A 21,599-nucleotide genomic window follows, 5' to 3' on the forward strand; every position below is an offset into this window, starting at 1 on the left:
ATAGCATCTAATATCTTCAGTTCAAAGAGCTACATCTGTACTTTCAGTAGTACATGCGTTACTCTGCCCCGAAAACAAGATATGTCGAGACATCGCTATCTCTGCTTCTGCCTTCAATGGGAATGCCACCCGTCACTATCTCCCACAATGAATGTCATCACCGCACGGACAGGGAAGAGAAAGCAATAACTTCTGTTATAATTGCTAGAAATTGTGATGTTCTCTCCTGTTTCAAAGATTGATCCTTTGCCTGATATAATTTCTAAGCTAGGTCTCTTTGAAAACACGGTATTTTCAGATATTCACAGTGAATTACAAAGAAACAACATAGGAACCCACTGTGAACGGTGAAGTCACATATAGATCCTTTGGTGTGTCAGGTGAAGCACACTACCCAAAAGACTCCAGCGTTCTTGAAACCAGTGTTTGCTCTTTAGTCTACTGTATCAACTCGAAAGCTCACTGAAGCATACAATGAAGCAGAACAACAACGGCACAGCAAGGGCATAATTCCATCTGTTGAAATCGTTTGATTATCTGTATATGGTGGTTAGAATTTCATCTGGTTGAAAACTGTTGCTGGCCTCCTTCGGAACACAGTCTTTATGAGTTAACAATAAGTGCAACAACAACTTTTAGAAAGACATACATGAGAACCAGATATCATCTAATATCTTCAGTTCAAAGAGCTACATCTGTACTTTCAGTAGTACATGCGTTACTCTGCCCCGAAAACAAGATATGTCGAGACATCGCTATCTCTGCTTCTGCCTTCAATGGGAATGCCACCCGTCACTATCTCCCACAATGAATGTCATCACCGCACGGACAGGGAAGAGAAAGCAATAACTTCTGTTATAATTGCTAGAAATTGTGATGTTCTCTCCTGTTTCAAAGATTGATCCTTTGCCTCATATAATTTCTAAGCTAGGTCTCTTTGAAAACACGGTATTTTCAGATATTCACAGTGAATTACAAAGAAACAACATAGGAACCCACTGTGAACGGTGAAGTCACATATAGATCCTTTGGTGTGTCAGGTGAAGCACACTACCCAAAAGACTCCAGCGTTCTTGAAACCAGTGTTTGCTCTTTAGTCTACTGTATCAACTCGAAAGCTCACTGAAGCATACAATGAAGCAGAACAACAACGGCACAGCAAGGGCATAATTCCATCTGTTGAAATCGTTTGATTATCTGTATATGGTGGTTAGAATTTCATCTGGTTGAAAACTGTTGCTGGCCTCCTTCGGAACACAGTCTTTATGAGTTAACAATAAGTGCAACAACAACGGCACAGCAAGGGCATAATTCCATCTGTTGAAATCGTTTGATTATCTGTATATGGTGGTTAGAATTTCATCTGGTTGAAAACTGTTGCTGGCCTCCTTCGGAACACAGTCTTTATGAGTTAACAATAAGTGCAACAACAACTTTTAGAAAGACATACATGAGAACCAGATAGCATCTAATATCTTCAGTTCAAAGAGCTACATCTGTACTTTCAGTAGTACATGCCTTACTCTGCCCCGAAAACAAGATATGTCGAGACATCGCTATCTCTGCTTCTGCCTTCAATGGGAATGCCAACCGTCACTATCTCCCACAATGAATGCCATCACCGCACGGACAGGGAAGAGAAAGCAATAACTTCTGTTATAATTGCTAGAAATTGTGATGTTCTCTCCTGTTTCAAAGATTGATCCTTTGCGTGATATAATTTCTAAGCTTGGTCTCTTTGAAAACACGGTATTTTCAGATATTCACAGTGAATTACAAAGAAACAACATAGGAAACCACTGTGAACGGTGAAGTCACATATAGATCCTTTGGTGTGTCAGGTGAAGCACACTACCCAAAAGACTCCAGCGTTCTTGAAACCAGTGTTTGCTCTTTAGTCTACTGTATCAACTCGAAAGCTCACTGAAGCATACAATGAAGCAGAACAACAACGGCACAGCAAGGGCATAATTCCATCTGTTGAAATCGTTTGATTATCTGTATATGGTGGTTAGAATTTCATCTGGTTGAAAACTGTTGCTGGCCTCCTTCGGAACACAGTCTTTATGAGTTAACAATAAGTGCAACAACAACTTTTAGAAAGACATACATGAGAACCAGATAGCATCTAATATCTTCAGTTCAAAGAGCTACATCTGTACTTTCAGTAGTACATGCGTTACTCTGCCCCGAAAACAAGATATGTCGAGACATCGCTATCTCTGCTTCTGCCTTCAATGGGAATGCCACCCGTCACTATCTCCCACAATGAATGTCATCACCGCACGGACAGGGAAGAGAAAGCAATAACTTCTGTTATAATTGCTAGAAATTGTGATGTTCTCTCCTGTTTCAAAGATTGATCCTTTGCCTGATATAATTTCTAAGCTAGGTCTCTTTGAAAACACGGTATTTTCAGATATTCACAGTGAATTACAAAGAAACAACATAGGAACCCACTGTGAACGGTGAAGTCACATATAGATCCTTTGGTGTGTCAGGTGAAGCACACTACCCAAAAGACTCCAGCGTTCTTGAAACCAGTGTTTGCTCTTTAGTCTACTGTATCAACTCGAAAGCTCACTGAAGCATACAATGAAGCAGAACAACAACGGCACAGCAAGGACATAATTCCATCTGTTGAAATCGTTTGATTATCTGTATATGGTGGTTAGAATTTCATCTGGTTGAAAACTGTTGCTGGCCTCCTTCGGAACACAGTCTTTATGAGTTAACAATAAGTGCAACAACAACTTTTAGAAAGACATACATGAGAACCAGATAGCATCTAATATCTTCAGTTCAAAGAGCTACATCTGTACTTTCAGTAGTACATGCGTTACTCTGCCCCGAAAACAAGATATGTCGAGACATCGCTATCTCTGCTTCTGCCTTCAATGGGAATGCCACCCGTCACTATCTCCCACAATGAATGTCATCACCGCACGGACAGGGAAGAGAAAGCAATAACTTCTGTTATAATTGCTAGAAATTGTGATGTTCTCTCCTGTTTCAAAGATTGATCCCTTGCCTGATATAATTTCTAAGCTAGGTCTCTTTGAAAACACGGTATTTTCAGATATTCACAGTGAATTACAAAGAAACAACATAGGAACCCACTGTGAACGGTGAAGTCACATATAGATCCTTTGGTGTGTCAGGTGAAGCACACTACCCAAAAGACTCCAGCGTTCTTGAAACCAGTGTTTGCTCTTTAGTCTACTGTATCAACTCGAAAGCTCACTGAAGCATACAATGAAGCAGAACAACAACGGCACAGCAAGGGCATAATTCCATCTGTTGAAATCGTTTTATTATCTGTATATGGTGGTTAGAATTTCATCTGGTTGAAAACTGTTGCTGGCCTCCTTCGGAACACAGTCTTTATGAGTTAACAATAAGTGCAACAACAACTTTTAGAAAGACATACATGAGAACCAGATAGCATCTAATATCTTCAGTTCAAAGAGCTACATCTGTACTTTCAGTAGTACATGCGTTACTCTGCCCCGAAAACAAGATATGTCGAGACATCGCTATCTCTGCTTCTGCCTTCAATGGGAATGCCACCCGTCACTATCTCCCACAATGAATGTCATCACCGCACGGACAGGGAAGAGAAAGCAATAACTTCTGTTATAATTGCTAGAAATTGTGATGTTCTCTCCTGTTTCAAAGATTGATCCTTTGCCTGATATAATTTCTAAGCTAGGTCTCTTTGAAAACACGGTATTTTCAGATATTCACAGTGAATTACAAAGAAACAACATAGGAACCCACTGTGAACGGTGAAGTCACATATAGATCCTTTGGTGTGTCAGGTGAAGCACACTACCCAAAAGACTCCAGCGTTCTTGAAACCAGTGTTTGCTCTTTAGTCTACTGTATCAACTCGAAAGCTCACTGAAGCATACAATGAAGCAGAACAACAACGGCACAGCAAGGGCATAATTCCATCTGTTGAAATCGTTTGATTATCTGTATATGGTGGTTAGAATTTCATCTGGTTGAAAACTGTTGCTGGCCTCCTTCGGAACACAGTCTTTATGAGTTAACAATAAGTGCAACAACAACGGCACAGCAAGGGCATAATTCCATCTGTTGAAATCGTTTGATTATCTGTATATGGTGGTTAGAATTTCATCTGGTTGAAAACTGTTGCTGGCCTCCTTCGGAACACAGTCTTTATGAGTTAACAATAAGTGCAACAACAACTTTTAGAAAGACATACATGAGAACCAGATAGCATCTAATATCTTCAGTTCAAAGAGCTACATCTGTACTTTCAGTAGTACATGCGTTACTCTGCCCCGAAAACAAGATATGTCGAGACATCGCTATCTCTGCTTCTGCCTTCAATGGGAATGCCACCCGTCACTATCTCCCACAATGAATGTCATCACCGCACGGACAGGGAAGAGAAAGCAATAACTTCTGTTATAATTGCTAGAAATTGTGATGTTCTCTCCTGTTTCAAAGATTGATCCTTTGCCTGATATAATTTCTAAGCTAGGTCTCTTTGAAAACACGGTATTTTCAGATATTCACAGTGAATTACAAAGAAACAACATAGAACCCACTGTGAACGGTGAAGTCACATATAGATCCTTTGGTGTGTCAGGTGAAGCACACTACCCAAAAGACTCCAGCGTTCTTGAAACCAGTGTTTGCTCTTTAGTCTACTGTATCAACTCGAAAGCTCACTGAAGCATACAATGAAGCAGAACAACAACGGCACAGCAAGGGCATAATTCCATCTGTTGAAATCGTTTGATTATCTGTATATGGTGGTTAGAATTTCATCTGGTTGAAAACTGTTGCTGGCCTCCTTCGGAACACAGTCTTTATGAGTTAACAATAAGTGCAACAACAACTTTTAGAAAGACATACATGAGAACCAGATAGCATCTAATATCTTCAGTTCAAAGAGCTACATCTGTACTTTCAGTAGTACATGCGTTACTCTGCCCCGAAAACAAGATATGTCGAGACATCGCTATCTCTGCTTCTGCCTTCAATGGGAATGCCACCCGTCACTATCTCCCACAATGAATGTCATCACCGCACGGACAGGGAAGAGAAAGCAATAACTTCTGTTATAATTGCTAGAAATTGTGATGTTCTCTCCTGTTTCAAAGATTGATCCTTTGCCTGATATAATTTCTAAGCTAGGTCTCTTTGAAAACACGGTATTTTCAGATATTCACAGTGAATTACAAAGAAACAACATAGGAACCCACTGTGAACGGTGAAGTCACATATAGATCCTTTGGTGTGTCAGGTGAAGCACACTACCCAAAAGACTCCAGCGTTCTTGAAACCAGTGTTTGCTCTTTAGTCTACTGTATCAACTCGAAAGCTCACTGAAGCATACAATGAAGCAGAACAACAACGGCACAGCAAGGGCATAATTCCATCTGTTGAAATCGTTTTATTATCTGTATATGGTGGTTAGAATTTCATCTGGTTGAAAACTGTTGCTGGCCTCCTTCGGAACACAGTCTTTATGAGTTAACAATAAGTGCAACAACAACTTTTAGAAAGACATACATGAGAACCAGATAGCATCTAATATCTTCAGTTCAAAGAGCTACATCTGTACTTTCAGTAGTACATGCGTTACTCTGCCCCGAAAACAAGATATGTCGAGACATCGCTATCTCTGCTTCTGCCTTCAATGGGAATGCCACCCGTCACTATCTCCCACAATGAATGTCATCACCGCACGGACAGGGAAGAGAAAGCAATAACTTCTGTTATAATTGCTAGAAATTGTGATGTTCTCTCCTGTTTCAAAGATTGATCCTTTGCCTGATATAATTTCTAAGCTAGGTCTCTTTGAAAACACGGTATTTTCAGATATTCACAGTGAATTACAAAGAAACAACATAGGAACCCACTGTGAACGGTGAAGTCACATATAGATCCTTTGGTGTGTCAGGTGAAGCACACTACCCAAAAGACTCCAGCGTTCTTGAAACCAGTGTTTGCTCTTTAGTCTACTGTATCAACTCGAAAGCTCACTGAAGCATACAATGAAGCAGAACAACAACGGCACAGCAAGGGCATAATTCCATCTGTTGAAATCGTTTTATTATCTGTATATGGTGGTTAGAATTTCATCTGGTTGAAAACTGTTGCTGGCCTCCTTCGGAACACAGTCTTTATGAGTTAACAATAAGTGCAACAACAACTTTTAGAAAGACATACATGAGAACCAGATAGCATCTAATATCTTCAGTTCAAAGAGCTACATCTGTACTTTCAGTAGTACATGCGTTACTCTGCCCCGAAAACAAGATATGTCGAGACATCGCTATCTCTGCTTCTGCCTTCAATGGGAATGCCACCCGTCACTATCTCCCACAATGAATGTCATCACCGCACGGACAGGGAAGAGAAAGCAATAACTTCTGTTATAATTGCTAGAAATTGTGATGTTCTCTCCTGTTTCAAAGATTGATCCTTTGCCTGATATAATTTCTAAGCTAGGTCTCTTTGAAAACACGGTATTTTCAGATATTCACAGTGAATTACAAAGAAACAACATAGGAACCCACTGTGAACGGTGAAGTCACATATAGATCCTTTGGTGTGTCAGGTGAAGCACACTACCCAAAAGACTCCAGCGTTCTTGAAACCAGTGTTTGCTCTTTAGTCTACTGTATCAACTCGAAAGCTCACTGAAGCATACAATGAAGCAGAACAACAACGGCACAGCAAGGGCATAATTCCATCTGTTGAAATCGTTTGATTATCTGTATATGGTGGTTAGAATTTCATCTGGTTGAAAACTGTTGCTGGCCTCCTTCGGAACACAGTCTTCATGAGTTAACAATAAGTGCAACAACAACTTTTAGAAAGACATACATGAGAACCAGATAGCATCTAATATCTTCAGTTCAAAGAGCTACATCTGTACTTTCAGTAGTACATGCCTTACTCTGCCCCGAAAACAAGATATGTCGAGACATCGCTATCTCTGCTTCTGCCTTCAATGGGAATGCCAACCGTCACTATCTCCCACAATGAATGCCATCACCGCACGGACAGGGAAGAGAAAGCAATAACTTCTGTTATAATTGCTAGAAATTGTGATGTTCTCTCCTGTTTCAAAGATTGATCCTTTGCCTGATATAATTTCTAAGCTTGGTCTCTTTGAAAACACGGTATTTTCAGATATTCACAGTGAATTACAAAGAAACAACATAGGAAACCACTGTGAACGGTGAAGTCACATATAGATCCTTTGGTTTGTCAGGTGAAGCACACTACCCAAAAGACTCCAGCGTTCTTGAAACCAGTGTTTGCTCTTTAGTCTACTGTATCAACTCGAAAGCTCACTGAAGCATACAATGAAGCAGAACAACAACGGCACAGCAAGGGCATAATTCCATCTGTTGAAATCGTTTGATTATCTGTATATGGTGGTTAGAATTTCATCTGGTTGAAAACTGTTGCTGGCCTCCTTCGGAACACAGTCTTTATGAGTTAACAATAAGTGCAACAACAACGGCACAGCAAGGGCATAATTCCATCTGTTGAAATCGTTTGATTATCTGTATATGGTGGTTAGAATTTCATCTGGTTGAAAACTGTTGCTGGCCTCCTTCGGAACACAGTCTTTATGAGTTAACAATAAGTGCAACAACAACTTTTAGAAAGACATACATGAGAACCAGATAGCATCTAATATCTTCAGTTCAAAGAGCTACATCTGTACTTTCAGTAGTACATGCGTTACTCTGCCCCGAAAACAAGATATGTCGAGACATCGCTATCTCTGCTTCTGCCTTCAATGGGAATGCCACCCGTCACTATCTCCCACAATGAATGTCATCACCGCACGGACAGGGAAGAGAAAGCAATAACTTCTGTTATAATTGCTAGAAATTGTGATGTTCTCTCCTGTTTCAAAGATTGATCCTTTGCCTGATATAATTTCTAAGCTAGGTCTCTTTGAAAACACGGTATTTTCAGATATTCACAGTGAATTACAAAGAAACAACATAGGAACCCACTGTGAACGGTGAAGTCACATATAGATCCTTTGGTGTGTCAGGTGAAGCACACTACCCAAAAGACTCCAGCGTTCTTGAAACCAGTGTTTGCTCTTTAGTCTACTGTATCAACTCGAAAGCTCACTGAAGCATACAATGAAGCAGAACAACAACGGCACAGCAAGGACATAATTCCATCTGTTGAAATCGTTTGATTATCTGTATATGGTGGTTAGAATTTCATCTGGTTGAAAACTGTTGCTGGCCTCCTTCGGAACACAGTCTTTATGAGTTAACAATAAGTGCAACAACAACTTTTAGAAAGACATACATGAGAACCAGATAGCATCTAATATCTTCAGTTCAAAGAGCTACATCTGTACTTTCAGTAGTACATGCGTTACTCTGCCCCGAAAACAAGATATGTCGAGACATCGCTATCTCTGCTTCTGCCTTCAATGGGAATGCCACCCGTCACTATCTCCCACAATGAATGTCATCACCGCACGGACAGGGAAGAGAAAGCAATAACTTCTGTTATAATTGCTAGAAATTGTGATGTTCTCTCCTGTTTCAAAGATTGATCCCTTGCCTGATATAATTTCTAAGCTAGGTCTCTTTGAAAACACGGTATTTTCAGATATTCACAGTGAATTACAAAGAAACAACATAGGAACCCACTGTGAACGGTGAAGTCACATATAGATCCTTTGGTGTGTCAGGTGAAGCACACTACCCAAAAGACTCCAGCGTTCTTGAAACCAGTGTTTGCTCTTTAGTCTACTGTATCAACTCGAAAGCTCACTGAAGCATACAATGAAGCAGAACAACAACGGCACAGCAAGGGCATAATTCCATCTGTTGAAATCGTTTTATTATCTGTATATGGTGGTTAGAATTTCATCTGGTTGAAAACTGTTGCTGGCCTCCTTCGGAACACAGTCTTTATGAGTTAACAATAAGTGCAACAACAACTTTTAGAAAGACATACATGAGAACCAGATAGCATCTAATATCTTCAGTTCAAAGAGCTACATCTGTACTTTCAGTAGTACATGCGTTACTCTGCCCCGAAAACAAGATATGTCGAGACATCGCTATCTCTGCTTCTGCCTTCAATGGGAATGCCACCCGTCACTATCTCCCACAATGAATGTCATCACCGCACGGACAGGGAAGAGAAAGCAATAACTTCTGTTATAATTGCTAGAAATTGTGATGTTCTCTCCTGTTTCAAAGATTGATCCTTTGCCTGATATAATTTCTAAGCTAGGTCTCTTTGAAAACACGGTATTTTCAGATATTCACAGTGAATTACAAAGAAACAACATAGGAACCCACTGTGAACGGTGAAGTCACATATAGATCCTTTGGTGTGTCAGGTGAAGCACACTACCCAAAAGACTCCAGCGTTCTTGAAACCAGTGTTTGCTCTTTAGTCTACTGTATCAACTCGAAAGCTCACTGAAGCATACAATGAAGCAGAACAACAACGGCACAGCAAGGGCATAATTCCATCTGTTGAAATCGTTTGATTATCTGTATATGGTGGTTAGAATTTCATCTGGTTGAAAACTGTTGCTGGCCTCCTTCGGAACACAGTCTTTATGAGTTAACAATAAGTGCAACAACAACGGCACAGCAAGGGCATAATTCCATCTGTTGAAATCGTTTGATTATCTGTATATGGTGGTTAGAATTTCATCTGGTTGAAAACTGTTGCTGGCCTCCTTCGGAACACAGTCTTTATGAGTTAACAATAAGTGCAACAACAACTTTTAGAAAGACATACATGAGAACCAGATAGCATCTAATATCTTCAGTTCAAAGAGCTACATCTGTACTTTCAGTAGTACATGCGTTACTCTGCCCCGAAAACAAGATATGTCGAGACATCGCTATCTCTGCTTCTGCCTTCAATGGGAATGCCACCCGTCACTATCTCCCACAATGAATGTCATCACCGCACGGACAGGGAAGAGAAAGCAATAACTTCTGTTATAATTGCTAGAAATTGTGATGTTCTCTCCTGTTTCAAAGATTGATCCTTTGCCTGATATAATTTCTAAGCTAGGTCTCTTTGAAAACACGGTATTTTCAGATATTCACAGTGAATTACAAAGAAACAACATAGAACCCACTGTGAACGGTGAAGTCACATATAGATCCTTTGGTGTGTCAGGTGAAGCACACTACCCAAAAGACTCCAGCGTTCTTGAAACCAGTGTTTGCTCTTTAGTCTACTGTATCAACTCGAAAGCTCACTGAAGCATACAATGAAGCAGAACAACAACGGCACAGCAAGGGCATAATTCCATCTGTTGAAATCGTTTGATTATCTGTATATGGTGGTTAGAATTTCATCTGGTTGAAAACTGTTGCTGGCCTCCTTCGGAACACAGTCTTTATGAGTTAACAATAAGTGCAACAACAACTTTTAGAAAGACATACATGAGAACCAGATAGCATCTAATATCTTCAGTTCAAAGAGCTACATCTGTACTTTCAGTAGTACATGCGTTACTCTGCCCCGAAAACAAGATATGTCGAGACATCGCTATCTCTGCTTCTGCCTTCAATGGGAATGCCACCCGTCACTATCTCCCACAATGAATGTCATCACCGCACGGACAGGGAAGAGAAAGCAATAACTTCTGTTATAATTGCTAGAAATTGTGATGTTCTCTCCTGTTTCAAAGATTGATCCTTTGCCTGATATAATTTCTAAGCTAGGTCTCTTTGAAAACACGGTATTTTCAGATATTCACAGTGAATTACAAAGAAACAACATAGGAACCCACTGTGAACGGTGAAGTCACATATAGATCCTTTGGTGTGTCAGGTGAAGCACACTACCCAAAAGACTCCAGCGTTCTTGAAACCAGTGTTTGCTCTTTAGTCTACTGTATCAACTCGAAAGCTCACTGAAGCATACAATGAAGCAGAACAACAACGGCACAGCAAGGGCATAATTCCATCTGTTGAAATCGTTTTATTATCTGTATATGGTGGTTAGAATTTCATCTGGTTGAAAACTGTTGCTGGCCTCCTTCGGAACACAGTCTTTATGAGTTAACAATAAGTGCAACAACAACTTTTAGAAAGACATACATGAGAACCAGATAGCATCTAATATCTTCAGTTCAAAGAGCTACATCTGTACTTTCAGTAGTACATGCGTTACTCTGCCCCGAAAACAAGATATGTCGAGACATCGCTATCTCTGCTTCTGCCTTCAATGGGAATGCCACCCGTCACTATCTCCCACAATGAATGTCATCACCGCACGGACAGGGAAGAGAAAGCAATAACTTCTGTTATAATTGCTAGAAATTGTGATGTTCTCTCCTGTTTCAAAGATTGATCCTTTGCCTGATATAATTTCTAAGCTAGGTCTCTTTGAAAACACGGTATTTTCAGATATTCACAGTGAATTACAAAGAAACAACATAGGAACCCACTGTGAACGGTGAAGTCACATATAGATCCTTTGGTGTGTCAGGTGAAGCACACTACCCAAAAGACTCCAGCGTTCTTGAAACCAGTGTTTGCTCTTTAGTCTACTGTATCAACTCGAAAGCTCACTGAAGCATACAATGAAGCAGAACAACAACGGCACAGCAAGGGCATAATTCCATCTGTTGAAATCGTTTTATTATCTGTATATGGTGGTTAGAATTTCATCTGGTTGAAAACTGTTGCTGGCCTCCTTCGGAACACAGTCTTTATGAGTTAACAATAAGTGCAACAACAACTTTTAGAAAGACATACATGAGAACCAGATAGCATCTAATATCTTCAGTTCAAAGAGCTACATCTGTACTTTCAGTAGTACATGCGTTACTCTGCCCCGAAAACAAGATATGTCGAGACATCGCTATCTCTGCTTCTGCCTTCAATGGGAATGCCACCCGTCACTATCTCCCACAATGAATGTCATCACCGCACGGACAGGGAAGAGAAAGCAATAACTTCTGTTATAATTGCTAGAAATTGTGATGTTCTCTCCTGTTTCAAAGATTGATCCTTTGCCTGATATAATTTCTAAGCTAGGTCTCTTTGAAAACACGGTATTTTCAGATATTCACAGTGAATTACAAAGAAACAACATAGGAACCCACTGTGAACGGTGAAGTCACATATAGATCCTTTGGTGTGTCAGGTGAAGCACACTACCCAAAAGACTCCAGCGTTCTTGAAACCAGTGTTTGCTCTTTAGTCTACTGTATCAACTCGAAAGCTCACTGAAGCATACAATGAAGCAGAACAACAACGGCACAGCAAGGGCATAATTCCATCTGTTGAAATCGTTTGATTATCTGTATATGGTGGTTAGAATTTCATCTGGTTGAAAACTGTTGCTGGCCTCCTTCGGAACACAGTCTTCATGAGTTAACAATAAGTGCAACAACAACTTTTAGAAAGACATACATGAGAACCAGATAGCATCTAATATCTTCAGTTCAAAGAGCTACATCTGTACTTTCAGTAGTACATGCCTTACTCTGCCCCGAAAACAAGATATGTCGAGACATCGCTATCTCTGCTTCTGCCTTCAATGGGAATGCCAACCGTCACTATCTCCCACAATGAATGCCATCACCGCACGGACAGGGAAGAGAAAGCAATAACTTCTGTTATAATTGCTAGAAATTGTGATGTTCTCTCCTGTTTCAAAGATTGATCCTTTGCCTGATATAATTTCTAAGCTTGGTCTCTTTGAAAACACGGTATTTTCAGATATTCACAGTGAATTACAAAGAAACAACATAGGAAACCACTGTGAACGGTGAAGTCACATATAGATCCTTTGGTTTGTCAGGTGAAGCACACTACCCAAAAGACTCCAGCGTTCTTGAAACCAGTGTTTGCTCTTTAGTCTACTGTATCAACTCGAAAGCTCACTGAAGCATACAATGAAGCAGAACAACAACGGCACAGCAAGGGCATAATTCCATCTGTTGAAATCGTTTGATTATCTGTATATGGTGGTTAGAATTTCATCTGGTTGAAAACTGTTGCTGGCCTCCTTCGGAACACAGTCTTTATGAGTTAACAATAAGTGCAACAACAACTTTTAGAAAGACATACATGAGAACCAGATAGCATCTAATATCTTCAGTTCAAAGAGCTACATCTGTACTTTCAGTAGTACATGCGTTACTCTGCCCCGAAAACAAGATATGTCGAGACATCGCTATCTCTGCTTCTGCCTTCAATGGGAATGCCACCCGTCACTATCTCCCACAATGAATGTCATCACCGCACGGACAGGGAAGAGAAAGCAATAACTTCTGTTATAATTGCTAGAAATTGTGATGTTCTCTCCTGTTTCAAAGATTGATCCTTTGCCTGATATAATTTCTAAGCTAGGTCTCTTTGAAAACACGGTATTTTCAGATATTCACAGTGAATTACAAAGAAACAACGTAGGAACCCACTGTGAACGGTGAAGTCACATATAGATCCTTTGGTGTGTCAGGTGAAGCACACTACCCAAAAGACTCCAGCGTTCTTGAAACCAGTGTTTGCTCTTTAGTCTACTGTATCAACTCGAAAGCTCACTGAAGCATACAATGAAGCAGAACAACAACGGCACAGCAAGGGCATAATTCCATCTGTTGAAATCGTTTGATTATCTGTATATGGTGGTTAGAATTTCATCTGGTTGAAAACTGTTGCTGGCCTCCTTCGGAACACAGTCTTTATGAGTTAACAATAAGTGCAACAACAACGGCACAGCAAGGGCATAATTCCATCTGTTGAAATCGTTTGATTATCTGTATATGGTGGTTAGAATTTCATCTGGTTGAAAACTGTTGCTGGCCTCCTTCGGAACACAGTCTTTATGAGTTAACAATAAGTGCAACAACAACTTTTAGAAAGACATACATGAGAACCAGATAGCATCTAATATCTTCAGTTCAAAGAGCTACATCTGTACTTTCAGTAGTACATGCCTTACTCTGCCCCGAAAACAAGATATGTCGAGACATCGCTATCTCTGCTTCTGCCTTCAATGGGAATGCCAACCGTCACTATCTCCCACAATGAATGCCATCACCGCACGGACAGGGAAGAGAAAGCAATAACTTCTGTTATAATTGCTAGAAATTGTGATGTTCTCTCCTGTTTCAAAGATTGATCCTTTGCCTGATATAATTTCTAAGCTTGGTCTCTTTGAAAACACGGTATTTTCAGATATTCACAGTGAATTACAAAGAAACAACATAGGAAACCACTGTGAACGGTGAAGTCACATATAGATCCTTTGGTGTGTCAGGTGAAGCACACTACCCAAAAGACTCCAGCGTTCTTGAAACCAGTGTTTGCTCTTTAGTCTACTGTATCAACTCGAAAGCTCACTGAAGCATACAATGAAGCAGAACAACAACGGCACAGCAAGGGCATAATTCCATCTGTTGAAATCGTTTGATTATCTGTATATGGTGGTTAGAATTTCATCTGGTTGAAAACTGTTGCTGGCCTCCTTCGGAACACAGGCTTTATGAGTTAACAATAAGTGCAACAACAACTTTTAGAAAGACATACATGAGAACCAGATAGCATCTAATATCTTCAGTTCAAAGAGCTACATCTGTACTTTCAGTAGTACATGCGTTACTCTGCCCCGAAAACAAGATATGTCGAGACATCGCTATCTCTGCTTCTGCCTTCAATGGGAATGCCACCCGTCACTATCTCCCACAATGAATGTCATCACCGCACGGACAGGGAAGAGAAAGCAATAACTTCTGTTATAATTGCTAGAAATTGTGATGTTCTCTCCTGTTTCAAAGAATGATCCTTTGCCTGATATAATTTCTAAGCTAGGTCTCTTTGAAAACACGGTATTTTCAAATATTCACAGTGAATTAACAAGAAACAACATAGGAAACCACTGTGAACGGTGAAGTCACATATAGATCCTTTGGTGTGTCAGGTGAAGCACACTACCCAAAAGACTCCAGCGTTCTTGAAACCAGTGTTTGCTCTTTAGTCTACTGTATCAACTCGAAAGCTCACTGAAGCATACAATGAAGCAGAACAACAACGGCACAGCAAGGGCATAATTCCATCTGTTGAAATCGTTTGATTATCTGTATATGGTGGTTAGAATTTCATCTGGTTGAAAACTGTTGCTGGCCTCCTTCGGAACACAGTCTTTATGAGTTAACAATAAGTGCAACAACAACTTTTAGAAAGACATACATGAGAACCAGATAGCATCTAATATCTTCAGTTCAAAGAGCTACATCTGTACTTTCAGTAGTACATGCCTTACTCTGCCCCGAAAACAAGATATGTCGAGACATCGCTATCTCTGCTTCTGCCTTCAATGGGAATGCCAACCGTCACTATCTCCCACAATGAATGCCATCACCGCACGGACAGGGAAGAGAAAGCAATAACTTCTGTTATAATTGCTAGAAATTGTGATGTTCTCTCCTGTTTCAAAGATTGATCCTTTGCGTGATATAATTTCTAAGCTTGGTCTCTTTGAAAACACGGTATTTTCAGATATTCACAGTGAATTACAAAGAAACAACATAGGAAACCACTGTGAACGGTGAAGTCACATATAGATCCTTTGGTGTGTCAGGTGAAGCACACTACCCAAAAGACTCCAGCGTTCTTGAAACCAGTGTTTGCTCTTTAGTCTACTGTATCAACTCGAAAGCTCACTGAAGCATACAATGAAGCAGAACAACAACGGCACAGCAAGGGCATAATTCCATCTGTTGAAATCGTTTGATTATCTGTATATGGTGGTTAGAATTTCATCTGGTTGAAAACTGTTGCTGGGCTCCTTCGGAACACAGTCTTTATGAGTTAACAATAAGTGCAACAACAACTTTTAGAAAGACATACATGAGAACCAGATAGCATCTAATATCTTCAGTTCAAAGAGCTACATCTGTACTTTCAGTAGTACATGCGTTACTCTGCCCCGAAAACAAGATATGTCGAGACATCGCTATCTCTGCTTCTGCCTTCAATGGGAATGCCACCCGTCACTATCTCCCACAATGAATGTCATCACCGCACGGACAGGGAAGAGAAAGCAATAACTTCTGTTATAATTGCTAGAAATTGTGATGTTCTCTCCTGTTTCAAAGAATGATCCTTTGCCTGATATAATTTCTAAGCTAGGTCTCTTTGAAAACACGGTATTTTCAAATATTCACAGTGAATTAACAAGAAACAACATAGGAAACCACTGTGAACGGTGAAGTCACATATAGATCCTTTGGTGTGTCAGGTGAAGCACACTACCCAAAAGACTCCAGCGTTCTTGAAACCAGTGTTTGCTCTTTAGTCTACTGTATCAACTCGAAAGCTCACTGAAGCATACAATGAAGCAGAACAACAACGGCACTGCAAGGGCATAATTCCATCTGTTGAAATCGTTTGATTATCTGTATATGGTGGTTAGAATTTCATCTGGTTGAAAACTGTTGCTGGCCTCCTTCGGAACACAGTCTTTATGAGTTAACAATCAGTGCAACAACAACTTTTAGAAAGACATACATGAGAACCAGATAGCATCTAATATCTTCAGTTCAAAGAGCTACATCTGTACTTTCAGTAGTACATGCGTTACTCTGCCCCGAAAAAAAGATATGTCGAGACATCGCTATCTCTGCTTCTGCCTTCAATGGGAATGCCACCCGTCACTATCTCCCACAATGAATGCCATCACCGCACGGACAGGGAAGAGAAAGCAATAACTTCTGTTATAATTGCTAGAAATTGTGATGTTCTCTCCTGTTTCAAAGATTGATCCTTTGCCTGATATAATTTCTAAGCTAGGTCTCTTTGAAAACACGGTATTTTCAGATATTCACAGTGAATTACCAAGAAACAACATAGGAAACCACTGTGAACGTTGAAGTCACATATAGATCCTTTGGTGTGTCAGGTGAAGCACACTACCCAAAAGACTCCAGCGTTCTTGAAACCAGTGTTTGCTCTTTAGTCTACTGTATCAACTCGAAAGCTCACTGAAGCATACAATGAAGCAGAACAACAACGGCACAGCAAGGGCATAATTCCATCTGTTGAAATCGTTTGATTATCTGTATATGGTGGTTAGAATTTCATCTGGTTGAAAACTGTTGCTGGCCTCCTTCGGAACACAGTCTTTATGAGTTAACAATAAGTGCAACAACAACGGCACAGCAAGGGCATAATTCCATCTGTTGAAATCGTTTGATTATCTGTATATGGTGGTTAGAATTTCATCTGGTTGAAAACTGTTGCTGGCCTCCTTCGGAACACAGTCTTTATGAGTTAACAATAAGTGCAACAACAACTTTTAGAAAGACATACATGAGAACCAGATAGCATCTAATATCTTCAGTTCAAAGAGCTACATCTGTACTTTCAGTAGTACATGCCTTACTCTGCCCCGAAAACAGGATATGTCGAGACATCGCTATCTCTGCTTCTGCCTTCAATGGGAATGCCAACCGTCACTATCTCCCACAATGAATGCCATCACCGCACGGACAGGGAAGAGAAAGCAATAACTTCTGTTATAATTGCTAGAAATTGTGATGTTCTCTCCTGTTTCAAAGATTGATCCTTTGCGTGATATAATTTCTAAGCTAGGTCTCTTTGAAAACACGGTATTTTCAAATATTCACAGTGAATTAACAAGAAACAACATAGGAAACCACTGTGAACGGTGAAGTCACATATAGATCCTTTGGTGTGTCAGGTGAAGCACACTACCCAAAAGACTCCAGCGTTCTTGAAACCAGTGTTTGCTCTTTAGTCTACTGTATCAACTCGAAAGCTCACTGAAGCATACAATGAAGCAGAACAACAACGGCACTGCAAGGGCATAATTCCATCTGTTGAAATCGTTTTATTATCTGTATATGGTGGTTAGAATTTCATCTGGTTGAAAACTGTTGCTGGCCTCCTTCGGAACACAGTCTTTATGAGTTAACAATAAGTGCAACAACAACTTTTAGAAAGACATACATGAGAACCAGATAGCATCTAATATCTTCAGTTCAAAGAGCTACATCGGTACTTTCAGTAGTACATGCCTTACTCTGCCCCGAAAACAAGATATGTCGAGACATCGCTATCTCTGCTTCTGCCTTCAATGGGAATGCCACCCGTCACTATCTCCCACAATGAATGCCATCACCGCACGGACAGGGAAGAGAAAGCAATAACTTCTGTTATAATTGCTAGAAATTGTGATGTTCTCTCCTGTTTCAAAGAATGATCCTTTGCCTGATATAATTTCTAAGCTAGGTCTCTTTGAAAACACGGTATTTTCAAATATTCACAGTGAATTAACAAGAAACAGCATAGGAAACCACTGTGAACGGTGAAGTCACATATAGATCCTTTGGTGTGTCAGGTGAAGCACACTACCCAAAAGACTCCAGCGTTCTTGAAACCAGTGTTTGCTCTTTAGTCTACTGTATCAACTCGAAAGCTCACTGAAGCATACAATGAAGCAGAACAACAACGGCACAGCAAGGGCATAATTCCATCTGTTGAAATCGTTTGATTATCTGTATATGGTGGTTAGAATTTCATCTGGTTGAAAACTGTTGCTGGCCTCCTTCGGAACACAGTCTTTATGAGTTAACAATAAGTGCAACAACAACTTTTAGAAAGACATACATGAGAACCAGATAGCATCTAATATCTTCAGTTCAAAGAGCTACATCTGTACTTTCAGTAGTACATGCGTTACTCTGCCCCGAAAACAAGATATGTCGAGACATCGCTATCTCTGCTTCTGCCTTCAATGGGAATGCCACCCGTCACTATCTCCCACAATGAATGCCATCACCGCACGGACAGGGAAGAGAAAGCAATAACTTCTGTTATAATTGCTAGAAATTGTGATGTTCTCTCCTGTTTCAAAGAATGATCCTTTGCCTGATATAATTTCTAAGCTAGGTCTCTTTGAAAACACGGTATTTTCAAATCTTCACAGTGAATTAACAAGAAACAACATAGGAAACCACTGTGAACGGTGAAGTCACATATAGATCCTTTGGTGTGTCAGGTGAAGCACACTACCCAAAAGACTCCAGCGTTCTTGAAACCAGTGTTTGCTCTTTAGTCTACTGTATCAACTCGAAAGCTCACTGAAGCATACAATGAAGCAGAACAACAACGGCACAGCAAGGGCATAATTCCATCTGTTGAAATCGTTTGATTATCTGTATATGGTGGTTAGAATTTCATCTGGTTGAAAACTGTTGCTGGCCTCCTTCGGAACACAGTCTTTATGAGTTAACAATAAGTGCAACAACAACTTTTAGAAAGACATACATGAGAACCAGATAGCATCTAATATCTTCAGTTCAAAGAGCTACATCTGTACTTTCAGTAGTACATGCGTTACTCTGTCTCGAAAATAAGATATGTCGAGACATCGCTATCTCTGCTTCTGCCTTCAATGGGAATGCCACCCGTCACTATCTCCCACAATGAATGCCATCACCGCACGGACAGGGAAGAGAAAGCAATAACTTCTGTTATAATTGCTAGAAATTGTGATGTTCTCTCCTGTTTCAAAGATTGATCCTTTGCCTGATATAATTTCTAAGCTAGGTCTCTTTGAAAACACGGTATTTTCAGATATTCACAGTGAATTACAAAGAAACAACATAGGAAACCACTGTGAACGGTGAAGTCACATATAGATCCTTTGGTGTGTCAGGTGAAGCACACTACCCAAAAGACTCCAGCGTTCTTGAAACCAGTGTTTGCTCTTTAGTCTACTGTATCAACTCGAAAGCTCACTGAAGCATACAATGAAGCAGAACAACAACGGCACAGCAAGGGCATAATTCCATCTGTTGAAATCGTTTGATTATCTGTATATGGTGGTTAGAATTTCATCTGGTTGAAAACTGTTGCTGGCCTCCTTCGGAACACAGTCTTTATGAGTTAACAATAAGTGCAACAACAACGGCACAGCAAGGGCATAATTCCATCTGTTGAAATCGTTTGATTATCTGTATATGGTGGTTAGAATTTCATCTGGTTGAAAACTGTTGCTGGCCTCCTTCGGAACACAGTCTTTATGAGTTAACAATAAGTGCAACAACAACTTTTAGAAAGACATACATGAGAACCAGATAGCATCTAATATCTTCAGTTCAAAGAGCTACATCTGTACTTTCAGTAGTACATGCGTAACTCTGCCCCGAAAACAAGATATGTCGAGACATCGCTATCTCTGCTTCTGCCTTCAATGGGAATGCCACCCGTCACTATCTCCCACAATGAATGCCATCACCGCACGGACAGGGAAGAGATAGCAATAACTTCTGTTATAATTGCTAGAAATTGTGATGTTCTCTCCTGTTTCAAAGAATGATCCTTTGCCTGATATAATTTCTAAGCTAGGTCTCTTTGAAAACACGGTATTTTCAAATATTCACAGTGAATTAACAAGAAACAACATAGGAAACCACTGTGAACGGTGAAGTCACATATAGATCCTTTGGTGTGTCAGGAGAAGCACACTACCCAAAAGACTCCAGCGCTCTTGAAACCAGTGTTTGCTCTTTAGTCTACTGTATCAACTCGAAAGCTCACTGAAGCATACAATGAAGCAGAACAACAACGGCACTGCAAGGGCATAATTCCATCTGTTGAAATCGTTTGATTATCTGTATATGGTGGTTAGAATTTCATCTGGTTGAAAACTGTTGCTGGCCTCCTTCGGAACACAGTCTTTATGAGTTAACAATAAGTGCAACAACAACTTTTAGAAGGACATACATGAGAACCAGATAGCATCTAATATCTTCAGTTCAAAGAGCTACATCTGTACTTTCAGTAGTACATGCGTTACTCTGCCTCGAAAACAAGATATGTCGAGACATCGCTATCTCTGCTTCTGCCTTCAATGGGAATGCCACCCGTCACTATCTCCCACAATGAATGCCATCACCGCACGGACAGGGAAGAGAAAGCAATAACTTCTGTTATAATTGCTAGAAATTGTGATGTTCTCTCCTGTTTCAAAGATTGATCCTTTGCCTGATATAATTTCTAAGCTTGGTCTCTTTGAAAACACGGTATTTTCAGATATTCACAGTGAATTACAAAGAAACAACATAGGAACCCACTGTGAACGGTGAAGTCACATATAGATCCTTTGGTGTGTCAGGTGAAGCACACTACCCAAAAGACTCCAGCGTTCTTGAAACCAGTGTTTGCTCTTTAGTCTACTGTATCAACTCGAAAGCTCACTGAAGCATACAATGAAGCAGAACAACAACGGCACAGCAAGGGCATAATTCCATCTGTTGAAATCGTTTGATTATCTGTATATGGTGGTTAGAATTTCATCTGGTTGAAAACTGTTGCTGGCCTCCTTCGGAACACAGTCTTTATGAGTTAACAATAAGTGCAACAACAACGGTACAGCAAGGGCATAATTCCATCTGTTGAAATCGTTTGATTATCTGTATATGGTGGTTAGAATTTCATCTGGTTGAAAACTGTTGCTGGCCTCCTTCGGAACACAGTCTTTATGAGTTAACAATAAGTGCAACAACAACTTTTAGAAAGACATACATGAGAACCAGATAGCATCTAATA

This window comes from Furipterus horrens, unplaced genomic scaffold (assembly GCF_987537825.1).
Source record: "Furipterus horrens unplaced genomic scaffold, mFurHor1.1.pri manual_scaffold_18, whole genome shotgun sequence".
In the NCBI taxonomy this organism is placed as follows: Eukaryota; Metazoa; Chordata; class Mammalia; order Chiroptera; family Furipteridae; genus Furipterus; species Furipterus horrens.